The sequence below is a fragment of the Leopardus geoffroyi genome, chromosome A3, assembly GCF_018350155.1.
Source record: "Leopardus geoffroyi isolate Oge1 chromosome A3, O.geoffroyi_Oge1_pat1.0, whole genome shotgun sequence".
NCBI lineage: Eukaryota > Metazoa > Chordata > Mammalia > Carnivora > Felidae > Leopardus > Leopardus geoffroyi.
Window position 1 is genome coordinate 34214032 of NC_059336.1, and position 14947 is coordinate 34228978.

General features: G+C 37.9%; 1 protein-coding gene across 3 annotated transcripts in view; it reads left to right on the plus strand.

Moving 5' to 3' along the window:
• Positions 1-14947, plus strand: part of PLCB1 (phospholipase C beta 1) — a 699274-nt gene that overhangs the window by 66654 nt on the left and 617673 nt on the right. The gene's annotated exons all lie outside the window — the stretch shown is intronic.

Below are 14947 nucleotides of genomic sequence, written 5' to 3' on the forward strand. Positions count from 1 at the left end.
AGTCAAACATACCTGTATTTGAAATATGTGACATGAAAAGTATTTGTTCTCTCTTCATTTCCTGACCTACCCAGAGGCCATCATTATGATCAATCAGTTTGATGTGTTGCTATACATAGTATTTTATTCAAAAAATAGCATTTTTATGCATTTTATTCTAAGAGGAAAACATTATATCTATCTATATCTATATCTATATCTGTATCTATATCTATATCTATATCTATATCTATATCATCTATCTATCTAGTCATCATATCTAACATTCATGAGTGTTTATCCTAGGCCTGCCTGTATTTAAGTGCATTTGCACACATATTTTACAACCTTCTAGATTATAGGTGCTATTCTCAACCTCCTATTATAGCTGAGAAAACATGACAGGGAGAAGTTAAAAGTAATTTGTGCAAGCTCACATAGTTAGTAAAAGGTTGAATTGAGATTCGAACCGGAATCTCTGAGCCAAAATGCCCAGTTACCACACAAAACCCCAAATAAATAAACTGAATATCTATGTATTTCCAGATGTATAGAATTTTTGTTTATAAAATGAGGGCCATTCTGTGTATCTTCTGTATTTTCCTTTTTTTCTTTTGGTTTGCTTAACAATAAATCAAGCCCATCTTTCCATGTCTATGTATATGGCTCTATCTTATTGTTACTAAGTTTAATGACTTTTAATAATTCCACAGTTTGTATATACCATCATTTGTTTTAGGGATCTTTCTTTTACTGAGGCATTTAGATCATGTCTCTTTTAGTCCTAGGCAAAGAGGGGTGGACATTACTTTATATACATCATTTTGCTCATATGGAGGTATTGCTGTAGTGTATTTTCTTAGAAGTAGAATTGTTTGATCAAAACCATGTTGATTAGAAATTGTGAAAAATACTGCTTAGATACTCTGCCAGTTTACATTCCTACCCAAAGGGCACTGTGTAATAGGAGGATCCGAGAGAATATAATCATTTATTAAAGAAATGATTGAGTTATATGCTATGCATTCAGAAGTGCTTTCAGAAAAGCACAAATATGATACTTTCCTACTGGAAGCTTCCAATTCACTTATAGATGCCAAACACAAAATGATACAGGCAATTTGTGCAGGAAAGCAAGTCCACAATTAATGATGTTTTGCGGTCTCTTAATATGGATCTACTTCTCCCAAGGTCACACTTTATGGGCAGCAGAGACTTGAACTTCCCTTAGCCTGATCTTTTAGATTCAAGGTGACCAAATATTTTAACTGTACCCCTGAATGTAATTTTGAAAATCTATGTATCCCTTTGGAAATGTTTCCGTTAATGTAATACACCTTTAAATCTGAAGTTGACATAGCTGCAAAAGGTGTAACTTCTAGCTGTATTAATACGAACATTAGAACACTATTTCATCACCCTTAACATATCCAATGGAATCCAAATGCCATAGCCATTTCATGCCAACATTATCCAATTAGAAAACATGTCAGTTTTCTTTTAAAAAGTGATTTATGATTGATTTTGTTTTAACTTGAATGTTCTACAGTATTTCTACCATAGAATTTTAACTTAGCATATTTGTGTTTGAAATTCTTGTACTGATTATTTTATCGTATTTTTCTGCAACAAAGGTGTGTGTGTTTGTGTGTGTGTGTGTGTGTGCGTGTGTGCACACGCATGTGTGTGTGTTTATATGGGAATTAGAAAAAAAATTTTTGTGACTGTAGTCTCTTAGTGTTGAAAACATTATTCTGGATGGAATATTTCAGTTACTATTAGTTACGATCGGCAGAAACAAGTGTTTCTTGATAAATAATTATTAAGTATCCCGTACTTTATATATTATAATAATTTTAATGTAAAAAGTCTAACATTTTTGGAAATACATCTCTTAATGAGATGAACAAGGCTGTGTCTTAAAAGTTCATGTGTCTAGTGTGAAATCAGTTTCTCTAAAATGAAATAAGCTTCGACGTCAATAGTATTCCTTTTGTTAACATATATGCTGAGACATATGCTTACATCAATAAGTGGATGATAATGGAAGTATTTTTTTATAGCAGTGCTCCTCACATCTTTGAAATACTAAGTTAGATACCAAAAAATATCATCGTTCACACATCACCAAAAGTCATCTCATCAGTCTGTTAGCTGACGAGTTAATTAGGCGTTCCTTCAATTTTATTAAGTTTAAAGAATTGGAGACAGCCTGACTTGTAAAAAGGATTCATTTACCAGTATTGAGGTCTTTTACTTTCTCAATTTCTGGGAAAGACATCAAGAAACCATTATCTACACCAGTGAGTTCACACAGAGGAAGTGTGTGTAACTTAGAAAGGTTTTAGGAAATCAGAATATCAGTGACTTCAATACACTTTAACCATGTCACATTTTCTTTTGAGAAAAACTTTAATCAAAATTTTATGTGTAGCTGAACCTTGGAGCTACAGTTTTAACTCATTCGATTTATGGGGAATATTCATCATAGAACCTAATTGGGACCCATCCCTCATTGAGAGAAAAAGTCTGATTTTGTTTTTCAATTCAAATAAACATGTTAATAACACGCCATGATCTTCGTCTTATTTCGGTGTTTTGAATGTGAGACACAAGATGCACTAAGCCTTGCCAGGTGTTTTTGTCTTGGCGAAATAATACTCTTGCTGCTGTCAAGATGTCTTACCACCTTCTTTCCATTTGATGCTACGGGACTCTCCCTCAGGATGGATGCACTCCTTCTTAAGTGTAGGGGATGGAAGAGGCTAGTGTGTAAGTGAAAATCATTTACTCTCCCGCTGTCTTACTCTGCAGTATATCTGGATTCAGAACATACTTAAAACAGATGCAGGGAAGATCCAGAGTGCCAGACAGTCTTATGATGCCTGGGATGAAGGAGGTTTTTATACCACTTTGTTTGGTGCCTCAGAGGATTTTATTCTCTGGAATAATGTCCCCTTTGTAAGGTTCTGGTTGGATGAGGGGCATGGCTTTGTTTGCTTTGTGAGGAATGAGAGGGTGCCAAAGAAAGGGTAGGTGAGAAGGTGCCTGAGGCTAATCAGACTTAAAACATTGACAGTTTGCCATGATCCCATTCCCTTAAAACCCTCCATGCCTGTATTTCTCTTGGAAAGTGTTGGTGGACCCTCATATCTCCATTTGAGTAATAGCATTCTAGATCACTGAAGTGTAAGAATTACTTGGTTACGATGAGAAAAATAACAGTGATGAGCATTAATAAATTTTACTGATTTTGAACTTTTAGATTCTCTGTATTATATTAGAATTATATTAGAATGAAATTGTCCAGGTTGTGGATAGGTCTATAAAGGTCTTCCAAAAAAAAAAAAAAAGATCAGAACTATGGATATTAATGATGAAGTAAAATAAGAAAATATTAACTGTGTTTTTGGTTGCTAAAATTCTGTTTTTTGTTGTTGTTGTTGTTGTTGTTGCTAAAATTCTTTAAGTAAATTTATATTTTATATTGAAGACATGTTCATTCCAATCTCTATTTAAACGTATTGCCATTCTTCCATGAGTTATGATTGGAAAAGATTGCAAAATCTCTTGGTGTATCAATTTTCCTAAAATAAATTATTCAAAGCAGTTCATTATCTATAATTCTATCCTGAGTTAAAATAAAAATCTGCTTTCTAGGTCAATCTTCATTAAGCTATTAATATCCTTTTCATATTATAAGACTTCTTAATTTCCTTTATTAGCAACTGTGAGCAGCTGAAATATGAATGCTATTGCTTTGAGTATTAACTGATATTTGAATTATCTTCAGTGGTTTTGCTCTGATGTCAGCAACCTTTATTCTAGTATACAGATGTATGAAGTCTGTATTTACTGAATCATATTTATGTTTTAATTTTACTTCTGGTGATTTACTTCTTTTCTCTAATTTATCATGGAAGCAAATTTCAAGAATTGTCACAAGGACACTCAGTTATTGGTACATTTGGAGAAACTGGAATTTTACTCTGTTTTATTTTCAAGAACATAAAAACCTTTTGAGCATAAATAAATACGAAGTCAACTTAAAAAAGTTCAGAACAGTGTCTGACTTTTTGGTTCATTATATTAGTTGCTATATAGTTTCTTCAAAAACCAGATCTAAATATTTTATATCCATTATTCTAAATCAAATTCACATCAAGGAAATGTATGATTGGTGGAAGGAGCACTGGAGTAAGAGTCAGTGACATACTTTTCCTTTTCACTCTGTGACCTTTGCTAAATAAACCTGTCTCTGAGTCTCTTCATTCTAATTCATGAAATGAAATGATTGAATTACGGTGATTATTCTCATTCCAAGCTCTGTATTTTAGGTCCTCATGGAGTAGTGATTTCCATTGCCATTGTGTTTTAGGTTTATAAAAGTAATATAAAATAGAAGTCATAAAAATATACATGACACAAAGGGCAAAATATCTCATTCAATTTGAAGCCTTGGCAAAAGGCACTGTTTGCTGCTGTTTGCTGATGGCTGAATGATATGCCCTTGCATGAGTATACCATTATTTATTTACTTATTAAAAGACATTTGGAGTACTTTCAAATTTCAGTCACACACCCTCCACCCCATACAGAGATTCCCAAGGAACATTCTTGCATATATTTTAGAGTTCTTTTGTGAAAATACTTCCTGAAAGTATGTGAAAATTCAAATTTCCACCTGTATTACCGTGAACACTATAACAAAAATGGACATTATGGATTTGTAATATTTCTTTGCAAATTTGGGATTTGGAAAACAAGGTCTCTCCTTCTTGAGGCTCTTTCTCCACTCATTAAATCCTCTCTAGGTGCCCATGTCTCCTGCTGGTACTCAAGGACTCTATCATCTCAAAGCTTGATGGTGATAACAAGTGTATTCATTAACTCTCCCAAGAATTTATTGGGCTCAGGATTGTACTGGAGGCTGAGACCACCGTAGTGAACAAAATGGAGTTACAGTGAACAAAACAGTGTCTTCCGCAGTTGCTTTTATGGAGTTACAGTTCAGGTCAGGAACGAAGATGTAACTTAGATAATGGCAGGAATGCATGTACATTTCACATGTGAGGAGACAGACCTGTGAATACAGGAGGACCTGTGCAGTCTGATGGTGGTAGGTGGCAGGGAGAGAGAGCCTTCAGGGGAGGACCCGTTGAGAAGTGATCCTAGCTCTGAATCTAAAGAAGAGCTAACTGCCCAATGTGGCGTGGGTAGAAAGTGCACTGGGAAGAAGAGTTTTTTAATCAGAAGAGACTGAACATGCAAAAAGGCCCTGTGGCAGGAGGCAGCAAAGCCAATTTGAGGACCTGAAAAGAGGCCATGTGGCTGAGCCCAGAACAGATGGTGAAGTTTGGTGACAGGTAAAGCCAGAACATGGGCTAGAATCAAGCCTGCCCTGTTGGTCAGATCTGATTACACCTTCGAGGCATAGGAAGGGGGTGAAGAATTTAAGCAAAAGGTGGACTAGAGGTGTGATGGGGTGTGTTTGTCTCCACCCACAAGCAATACAGTGAGCTTTGCATTAACATTAATTGTCAGAAAATATGAAAAGAATGTTTAAATTTTTTAGTTTTTTTTAAATGTTTATTTATTTTTGAGAGAGAAAGAGACAGAGACAGAGCACAAGTGGGGGAGGGGCAGAGAGAAAGGGAGACATAGAATCCAAAGCAGGATCCAGGCTCTGAGCTATCAGCACAGAGCCCGATGCAGGGCTCGAACCCATGGACCATGAGATCATGACTTGAGCTGAAGTCGGACGCTTAACAGACTGAGCCACCCGGCCGCCCCCAAAATGTTAGTTTTTTTCTTTTTCTTTTTCTTTTTTCTTTTAACTTGTTTTATTGCTGAAAATTTACACCCAATTAGTTAGCTTATAGTGCAACAGTGATTTCAGGAGTAGATTCCTTAGTGTTCCTTACCCATTTAGCCCATCCCTCTGCCACAATCCCTCCCGTAACCCTCAGTTTGTTCTCCATATTTATGAATCTCTTCTGTTTTGTCCCCCTCCCTGTTTTTATATTATTTTTGTTTCCCTTCCCTTATGTTCATCTGTTTTGTCTCTTAAAGTCCTCATATGAGTGAAGTCATATGATATTTGTCTTTATCTGACTGACAAATTTCGCTTAGCATAACACCCTCCAGTTCCATCCACGTAGTGACAAATGGCAAGATTTCATTATTTTTGATTGCTGAGTAATACTCCACACACACTGGAGTACACACACACACACACACACACACACACACACACACCACATCTTCTTTATCCATTCATCCATTGATGGACATTTGGGCTCTTTCCATACTTCGGCTATTGTTGATAGTGCTGCTATAAACATGGGGGTGCATGTGTCCCTTCAAAACAGCACACCTGTATCCCTTGGATAAATGCCTAGTAGTGCAATTGCTGGGCCATAGGATAGTTCTATTTTGAGTTTTTTGAGGACCCTCCATACTGTTTTCCAGAGTGGCTGCACCAGCTTGCCTTTCTATAAGTTTTTTTAAAAGTTAGGATTTTGCTTACCTGGTACCAGCCACCCTGATAAATGGTTCATAATTCTTTTGGAGGTGGTTCTCTTTGACAGTGCAGTTATGACCTAGAGTTCGGGAAGGAAATACTAATAAAGTCATTTTCCTATTGGGCAGAGGGTCTCAGTCCAATTTAGCATCCATAACTAACAGTTTCCATATGATTTAATCCTTAACTACTCAACCAAAGGAAGGTTGAGTAGCCGATGTGTTTTGAAAATCCTTCCTATTAAGGCTGCTAAAAAAGCAAAAGTTAAACAAAGGCGGTTGAAGTAAACAGCAGGTTTCGAGGCAATGTTTCAGTTTTGGGAATGATGTACAAATAACGTCTTCGTGGAAATTAGTTCAGTATGTGCTGATGAAAATGGCTGTGTCTTCATTCATTAAAAAAGCTACTGAAACATACCAGGGACTGCATTTCTGCAGCCTTGCTTTCCCTCCATTTGGGACTAATGTGTTTTGTTTCAAGGACTAATGAAGCCTCATTCTTTCTTAATGTGACAATATCTTCTGATGTGGACAAGAGTTGCCCCTTAAGCAATCTTGGGGTTTGGGATGTTGGTTTTGGTGGTAATGTGCTATTTAACTTTCTTTTTCTCCTCTCAGATACATAAAGGGCCCAGGAACCACTTCTAAACATGCAGGGGTGGGGGTGCTGTTTGCCCTTTCTTGCTTGAGGATTGTGTCTGTGGCTCTAAGTCTATAGACAAAGCCAAGCTAACTTGAAAATGGTGCACTTATTGCTGAAATGTATCCTCCCAGCATCTAATTCCTCTGTGTTACTACTGGCTCAAGAAAGTCTTTTTCTTTCCCAGAGCCACCCCAGCTTCTTCAGGACTGAGGTGGATTTGGTTAGCTAGTCCTAACGCAAAACCTCTGTGTTGACCATGTGTGTTTGAGGCCACTTAGAAGATTATTTTATTTTTCCGATCTCTTGATGTCCTGAAAACTTCCATGAGTCCTTTCTCCTCTCACCTATCACTTCACTATAAATAAAAGCCAACCCATACAGCCCCCAGGTTATATCCGCTTCTTATATTTCTGAATCAATTTGTTAATCTCAGAAGGCCATAAAAACCTGCACATTTAAATAGCTAACAGAGGGAAAAAAAAGTAAAACCAATTCCTGGATGACTTTGAAGCTACAATGTTTGGAGAGCATCTTTGCTGTTTGTTGAGAGATTAGAAGTGGCAAAATCATGTCACGGGGCAGGACACAGGATTGCTTTGAATTATAGCCAATCAGGAGCTATAGTCTGTTTTCTTAAAATGGTGAAGGCCAGTTTTTTTTTCCCCTTCAGATAGCTGACAGTTCACTGCTTCCTCTCCCCCCACCGTCCCCCTTTGGAGTTCTACAGTCACGGATTATGCAATCCATTTGGAATTCTCCTTCTGCAGTCCAGTTTGAGGCTAAGGCTGGGTGCTGAACACTGAGAGCTTTTGGTCTCTCTTGACAAACTTGACTTCATTGGATGCTCTGTGACTGTCAGCAGTATTGTTTTGGTTATACAGACCAAGTACTCTGGGCTCAGATCCAAAACTTGCACAAAATGACCAGCCCTGAAAGGCAGCCTGAAGATCTTTGAAAAGTACTTGAATGGGAAAAAATATTAATCTCCCACATATAAATTTTTATATGTATGTATATATACATATATATGTGTATACATATGTGTGTGTGTGTGTGTGTGTGTGTGTGTATAATTCACAGAAGGGAGCAGTACACACACCATACGTAAGAGAAATATCTACTTTATGCAGAATTTTTTTGATGATACCCTAGCCACTTAATAATTCAGTGCTGAACTTTCGATACTTCTTTTTATTCTTTTTATTTTAAAAAGCTATTTATATGATTTTGAGGAGTTTGTTAAAATTAGCTGATATTTTAAGATATTTTTGACATTTTACATGATTATAGGACATGGGGACACAAGTTCAGAAAAACTGGAAGGCTCTCACAGTTGAAAAACTGCCATATTTGGGAGTTCTTGGCAGAGTTTTATGTAAACTGTATGCTTTTTACTTAGGGAGTCTTTATAATGGGATTAAAAGCACCCACCATACTTTGTGCATGGACTTGTAGTCACAGAATGAATTTAACAAAGCTTTTGGGCAATATGGAATTTGAAGTTAGAGAAAGAATACAGAGTAAAAATTCAGAGCTAAAGGCATTATGGATCTCAGATGGATCACCAGTCTGCAAGGTTCATTTCCAAACCTTGAGACAAATGGGATTCAGAGACTGTGGCTGGAATTGTCAAGTTCTCTTCCTTAGAGACCAGGCAGAGTTTCTTGTGTTCTGCTTTGGCCTCCACACTTTGAGAGGATCTTGTAAAACAGAGACAGAATTCAGAAATAAATTTGAGCTTAAAAATAAAATTCTGAATAAATATAGAAAGTGGGTATATTTAAGTAGAAACAGAAATCTGATCAAGACTCATGGGGTTCACTCAGCTCGAGGCAGTTTTCCTGGGAAGCAGAAGATCCTTGCCCTTACAGAGGTCAGAGAAAGGGTCTCACAGATGCCTATATTTAAACATAAATTACAGAACCACCCAAAAATGATATAGCATAAGAGAAATTCAGACTATTTCCTTTGCTGTATGTGAACACAAAAATATTTGCCATCTACTGTGGCTGTATAGAAACGAAACTACTTAGAGCTCTAAAGTTTCCTGATGGAACATTCAGAGGCCTGAACAAACCAAAATGGTAACGTCAACCGGTTTCCTTGACATGACACAATTAATAGCAGAGTCCCCTGTCCTCCTGCCTCCTCAGATACATTTTCCCAAAGGTGCCCTCTGTATATGACTCACTGCTGAGGTGTTTTGACTCATTCCCTTTCTCTATATAATTTCAGTCTACTTGAAAGTGAATGGCTACAGTGAAGCCTTGATCTACCTCTCCGAAACCCTGCTTTATTTTATTTTATTTTACATTAGTTTAGTTTAGTTTGGTTTGGTTTAGTTTAGTTTTTGTATTAACATTCATGTATTTATTCATGCAGCAGTCATTAATTGCAGGTTTATCATATACCAGTATGAGGCTGTGATGTGGCTGTGAGATATATATTTTATTGGGGTATAGTTAATACACAATGTTTCATTCCAAACCTGTATAAATCCACTTGACTGAAGGTGACATATTTCCCTGTCATTCCCAGAAAACATCCCTTATCCACATCTTCATTTTAAGGCAGCTGGAACCTTAACAAAGAAATCAAAGTATGTCATGTAATTCCTAGTAAAGATCCCTTTAGCTATAAGGTGTCTAGGTTTAGTGTTAAGATAGGATGTCCAAAACAGGTGGGGATGAAGTGCCTGGTTGGCGTGTTAGAGATGGTAGAGTTAAAGAAAAAGTAAGCTGATGGATTAGTTGGCAGGAAAGAAAGTTCAAAGGAGATGAAGGGATTGACTCAAAAAGAAAGAAAAATGGCAGGAGCTAAGCACCCCATGTCTCTCTGAGGATTGAAGGAGAGCAGATAGAAGGACAATACAGAGAAACTTCCAGGTGGAGAGACGGGTGGACCTGAGCAACAACCTGAAAGAGATAAGAAGGAATTTGTGGCAATTTGAGATCAATGACCTTCAACTTCTTCCCGAAATAAGAAATGAAGTCATCTGCCAGTAGCATGATGCATAGAGCTGAAGGTCCGGAAGAGAACTGAAAAGGGCTGGGCTAACTATTGAAGTGAATTTAAAAAAAAAAAAAATTTTTTAACGTTTATTTATTTTTGAGACAGAGAGAGACAGAGCATGAACGGGGGGAGGGTCAGAGAGAGGGAGACACAGAATCTGAAACAGGCTCCAGGCTCCGAGCTGTCAGCACAGAGCCCGATGCAGGGCTCGAACTCACGGACCGCGAGATCATGACCTGAGCCAAAGTCGGCCACCCAACCGACTGAGCCACCCAGGCGCCCCTTGAAGTGAATTTTAAATTCGCATGCATTCATCCATCCATTCAACAATATTTAGATTGCTCTTCATTATAAACCCAAGGCTCTTGTAGCACATGTGTTGTCCTTATTTTCATCAATGGGGAATCTAGTGTGTTACCTTGCTGTTCCAAGTCCAGTGCGTAGATGAACAGTGTCTGCATCCCTTCGGAGAATGTTAGATATGAGCATCTCTACGTACATTAAGAGTGAGAAGCACTCATGCAGGATAGAATGTTGATCCTAGAGCCATACTACCTGGGTTCAGATCCCAATGAAGGCTTACTAGCTCTGTGGTCTGGGGCCAAGCGTCTTAAATCTCTGTTTGCTCCTACGTAAACTGGGAATAAACTAATAACACCTACTTCGTGGAGTTGTTTTGAAAATTAAATAAGTTGCTATTCATAAAATGTCTCGGCACGTAGTAAATACTATATAAATATTGACAAATAAAAGTAGGCAGTTAGAGAACGTGAACCAGTGGCCCTCAAGGGGGATAGTACCATTCCATAGAATATGTTTTAGAATTTTGTGGGGGAATAGTTGTTCCATTAATTGGGGAATACGGTGGGAATGGGCTAGCACGTCCTGCACAAGTTTCAAATCTGCTAGCAGATATCCATAACGGTGGGGGGAAAAGCAGTTTATAATGTTTGAAGCTACTTATAACTCCATTTTACATGTACTTGCAAGGGGTAGATATTTTCACAGGGTTTTATTATACACTGAACTTTCCAGCACTGCTGCTGCCTTGTAAATTGAGGGATGATTATACTTTGTTTTGTTCAGAACGTTACCAAGAATTATTCACCGTTTCAGAATGCCACTAATGCAACACCAGTCCCAGCATACGAGTCCCGATGCAATGCACCTCCGTCAGTGAGGGGCCCTCACTGTGGTTCTTCCTTATTTGTACAAGAATCCCAAGACTTCCCATGTCTCCCAGTGAAGCTGTGGCCAAGCACTGATATAATGAAACACATGTACTTTTAGAGGAGTTTACTTTCCTTTTTTTTTTTTTTTTTTGTATTACAGTTATGGCACTATGTTGTTTTTTAAAGACGTTATATCACTGGATATAAGTTATATGGTTAGTGGATTTTATTTTATTACAAATATTTATTAGACAGTGGCAGAGCTGCGACTGATATGGGTGGGAATCACTGGTGCAAGCAAATGCCCTGTGACAAGTGTCAGTCAGAGATGTGGACCCTGGGTGTTCATTGGGGTTGGACAGTGGCTGCTGTCCGTGGAGAAGGTATTCGTTAATATGGGCACAAACTGTCACATTACAGATTTAGTGTAGTTTTAGCTTGCCAAGCTCTGTTTACTTCTGTAAGGTATTGACAGTTTTCTTTAAACCTTTATAAACAAGGTAGAAGTTAATGTCTTTCTGATGGAAAGTAGTCACTGCACATAAACTAGCTTCAGATATGTCCAAACCCATTTAAATACTCACACACTTCTGGAGTTAAGCTCGATTGCTAATGTAAGAGTGTTTATTCCTTGATCCCTTCCATCTGCACACAAATGTGCCATGATTGGTGGGATAGATGAGATTTTGAATTGAATTATATGCTAAAAATTTCCTGTTTTCGAGTTCAATTTATTGTTTCTACTAATAAGTATATATGGCCAGTTTAAGCAACCTAAGAGTTTAACGAGTGATTTTTTTCTTCTAGTTTGCAAACTGCTTGCAGACATGGAGTCAATTTTGAATAACTGTGTGCCCCTGATAACTAAAATAGCACCTGGCATAGAACAAGAATGCAATACATCTTTGATGAGTGGGTGAACGCTTGTGTGGGGGGTTGGTGGACTTGGGAAAATCAACCGAGTTCAAGTCATGCATTCTGGTTTTCACTTCCAGGTTTGCCATTGAACTGAATTTTGAACTTGGATCAAGTGACTTAAAATCTTGCTATCATCATCCAAAAACTGAGGTTAATAATGCTTGCCCAGACAATATATAAAGTTGTTCTTTTTTTAAAGATTTTATTTTATTTTTCAAAATAGTGTCTGTACCCAATGTGGAGCTCGAACTTAAAACCCCAAGATCAAGAGTTGCGTGCCTGAGCCAGCAAGGTGCCCCGGTATAAAGTTGTTCTTAAGAGCAAAAGAGAGAAGGCAGAACCATGTAAACACCAAAAAACTCTAACCAAATGGAAGTTTTCATAATTCCCACAAAGAGTGTGGAGTCAGATTTGGGTTTATTCATAGAAGAATGGTGATCCATGAAAGATGTAGTGGGCTGACTCGTATCCAAATCTACATCTACCAGGAGCCTGGGTGGCTCAGTTGGTTAAGCATCCTACTTTGGCTCAGGTCATAATCTCACTGTTCGCGAGTTCAAATCCCACACTGGGTTCTGTGCTGACAGATCAGAGCCTAGAGCCTGCTTCAGATTCTGTGTCTCCCTCTCTTTCTGCACCTCCCCCGCTCCCTCTCTCTCTCTCTTTCTCTCAAAAAAAAAAAACCCAAAAAAACATTAAAGTTAAAAAAAGAAACAAACCAAAATCCACATCTACCTAGAAGCTCAGAATGTAACCTAATTTAGAAATACATTTTTTGCAGATGTAATTAAGATGAGGTCATACTGGATTAGGATGGGCCCTAAATCCAATGACCGGGGTCCTTATGTAAAGAGGAGAGGACACACAGAGAGGAAGCCCATGTAAAGATGGAGGCAGAGTGGCTTTATGTAACCACAAGCCAAGGAATGCTAAGAACTGCCAGGGGCCGCCAGAAGCTAGTACGAGGCAAGGAAGGATTCTTCCCTAGAGTCTTTATAGGAGCATGGCCCTCTGACACCTTGGTTTTGGATCACTAGCTTCCAGAACTGTGAGAGAATAAACTTCTGCTGTTTAAAGCCATGGGGTGGCTTTACTTTGTAAATATACTTTGTTATAACAGCCTTACGAAACCATTGCAGAAGGTAATTGTGTTTTCCCCTTGTGAAGAAAGGGACAGGATGAGAAGTGAAATAATGCTTCTGGAAATTTGCCCGGTGTCCTGGCATCATTACTACTGGCCAGACCTTTATGGAAAGAGAAGCAGGCAGCATAAGGTTCAAAAGCATGGGCTTTTGGGACAGATCTAGATGGTAACCTTGTTCCACTATTGGCGACACTGGGAGCTTGAGCGCACTCTACCTCCCAGCTGTAAAGTCCAGGTGATAATAGCTGTATCCTGTTTATATATTTGAAGATTATATGAGTTAATATATGTAGCTTGGCATATATGCATACGTGTAACTTGGAATAATGCCTTCTGAAGGTTACTGGTTATGACTATAGGCAATGCAGACTACATAACTTGGGGCAACCATAGTATAATTCTAAATAGTTTTCTTTTCCACCTATATGTGATTCAGGATTCTTGATCACATCTTCCTCAGAGCATCTGAATTCACCTTTGTCATGAAGGTGATTACCAGAATTGGTCAATTAACTTCATTTAGCTGACTTCCATTCCAACTGTAGATGTCTTTTCCTATTTTTTAAAATAACTGCAACATTTTGCCACTATTTAATAAGAACCTAGAAATGGAAAGTTATAAACAGTTTGAGAAAAGTTCTTGAGCCATGCAATTGCTTTATAGACTCAGTTTATGTTTCAAAATAAAGGCAAGGTAAATGTTACTTATCATGAGAAGGTTCTGGACTGGCTGTTTGCCAGTGCATTTGTTTGAGATGAGCAGCCCATATAATGCTCACATAGTCACTGCCCTGTGAGCTCAGGCTGGGCTCTCCTGTCCCCGATCAATGAATGGTTCTTCATTTGGTTTAAAATCTCAAATAGGAACCCAAATACCTTACCAAAATAGGTATTAAGAGAAGCTTTTGGAGAAGTTCAAGGTCAAAGTTAAAATTCACAGAGTTTCAATATTTAAAGATACTTGAAAAAATCCATATTTCATAAGCTTGTGTATTTAATTTTTACTTCCCAAATGTCTGCTTGTGTATTTTGTTAGATTGAATTGAAGCAGAAAGATCAAATACCTGGAAATTTAGGCTTAGCTATCTGTTATTTTTCCAAGTTTATTATGAAAGTTTGCAAAAGAGCATTACTGCTATACCATCATACAGAAAGCATGCAACCATATAGGCCCATTACCTCATCTTGGCTCCATAGTAGTGGTATGTTAATTATATATCTACATACATTCTGAACTGTACAAGATAGTGTCATTATTTTGCTTTCAACAGTATTATGCATTTTATTTTATTTATTTAAAAACATTTTTTAAGTTTATTTATTTTGAGGGAGCAAGAGCGGAGGAGGGGCAGAGAGAGGGAGAGAAAGAGAATCCCAAGCAAGCTCTGCACTGTCAGCCCAGAGCCCAACGCAGGGCTTGAACCGCGAGATCACGATCTGAGCTGAGATCAAGAGTCAGATGCTTAACCGACTGAGCCACCCAGGCGTGCCACAATATTATGCATTTTAAAGAAATTAAGAGGAAAACCATTTTAAAAAATGGCCCCCCAGGGGTTG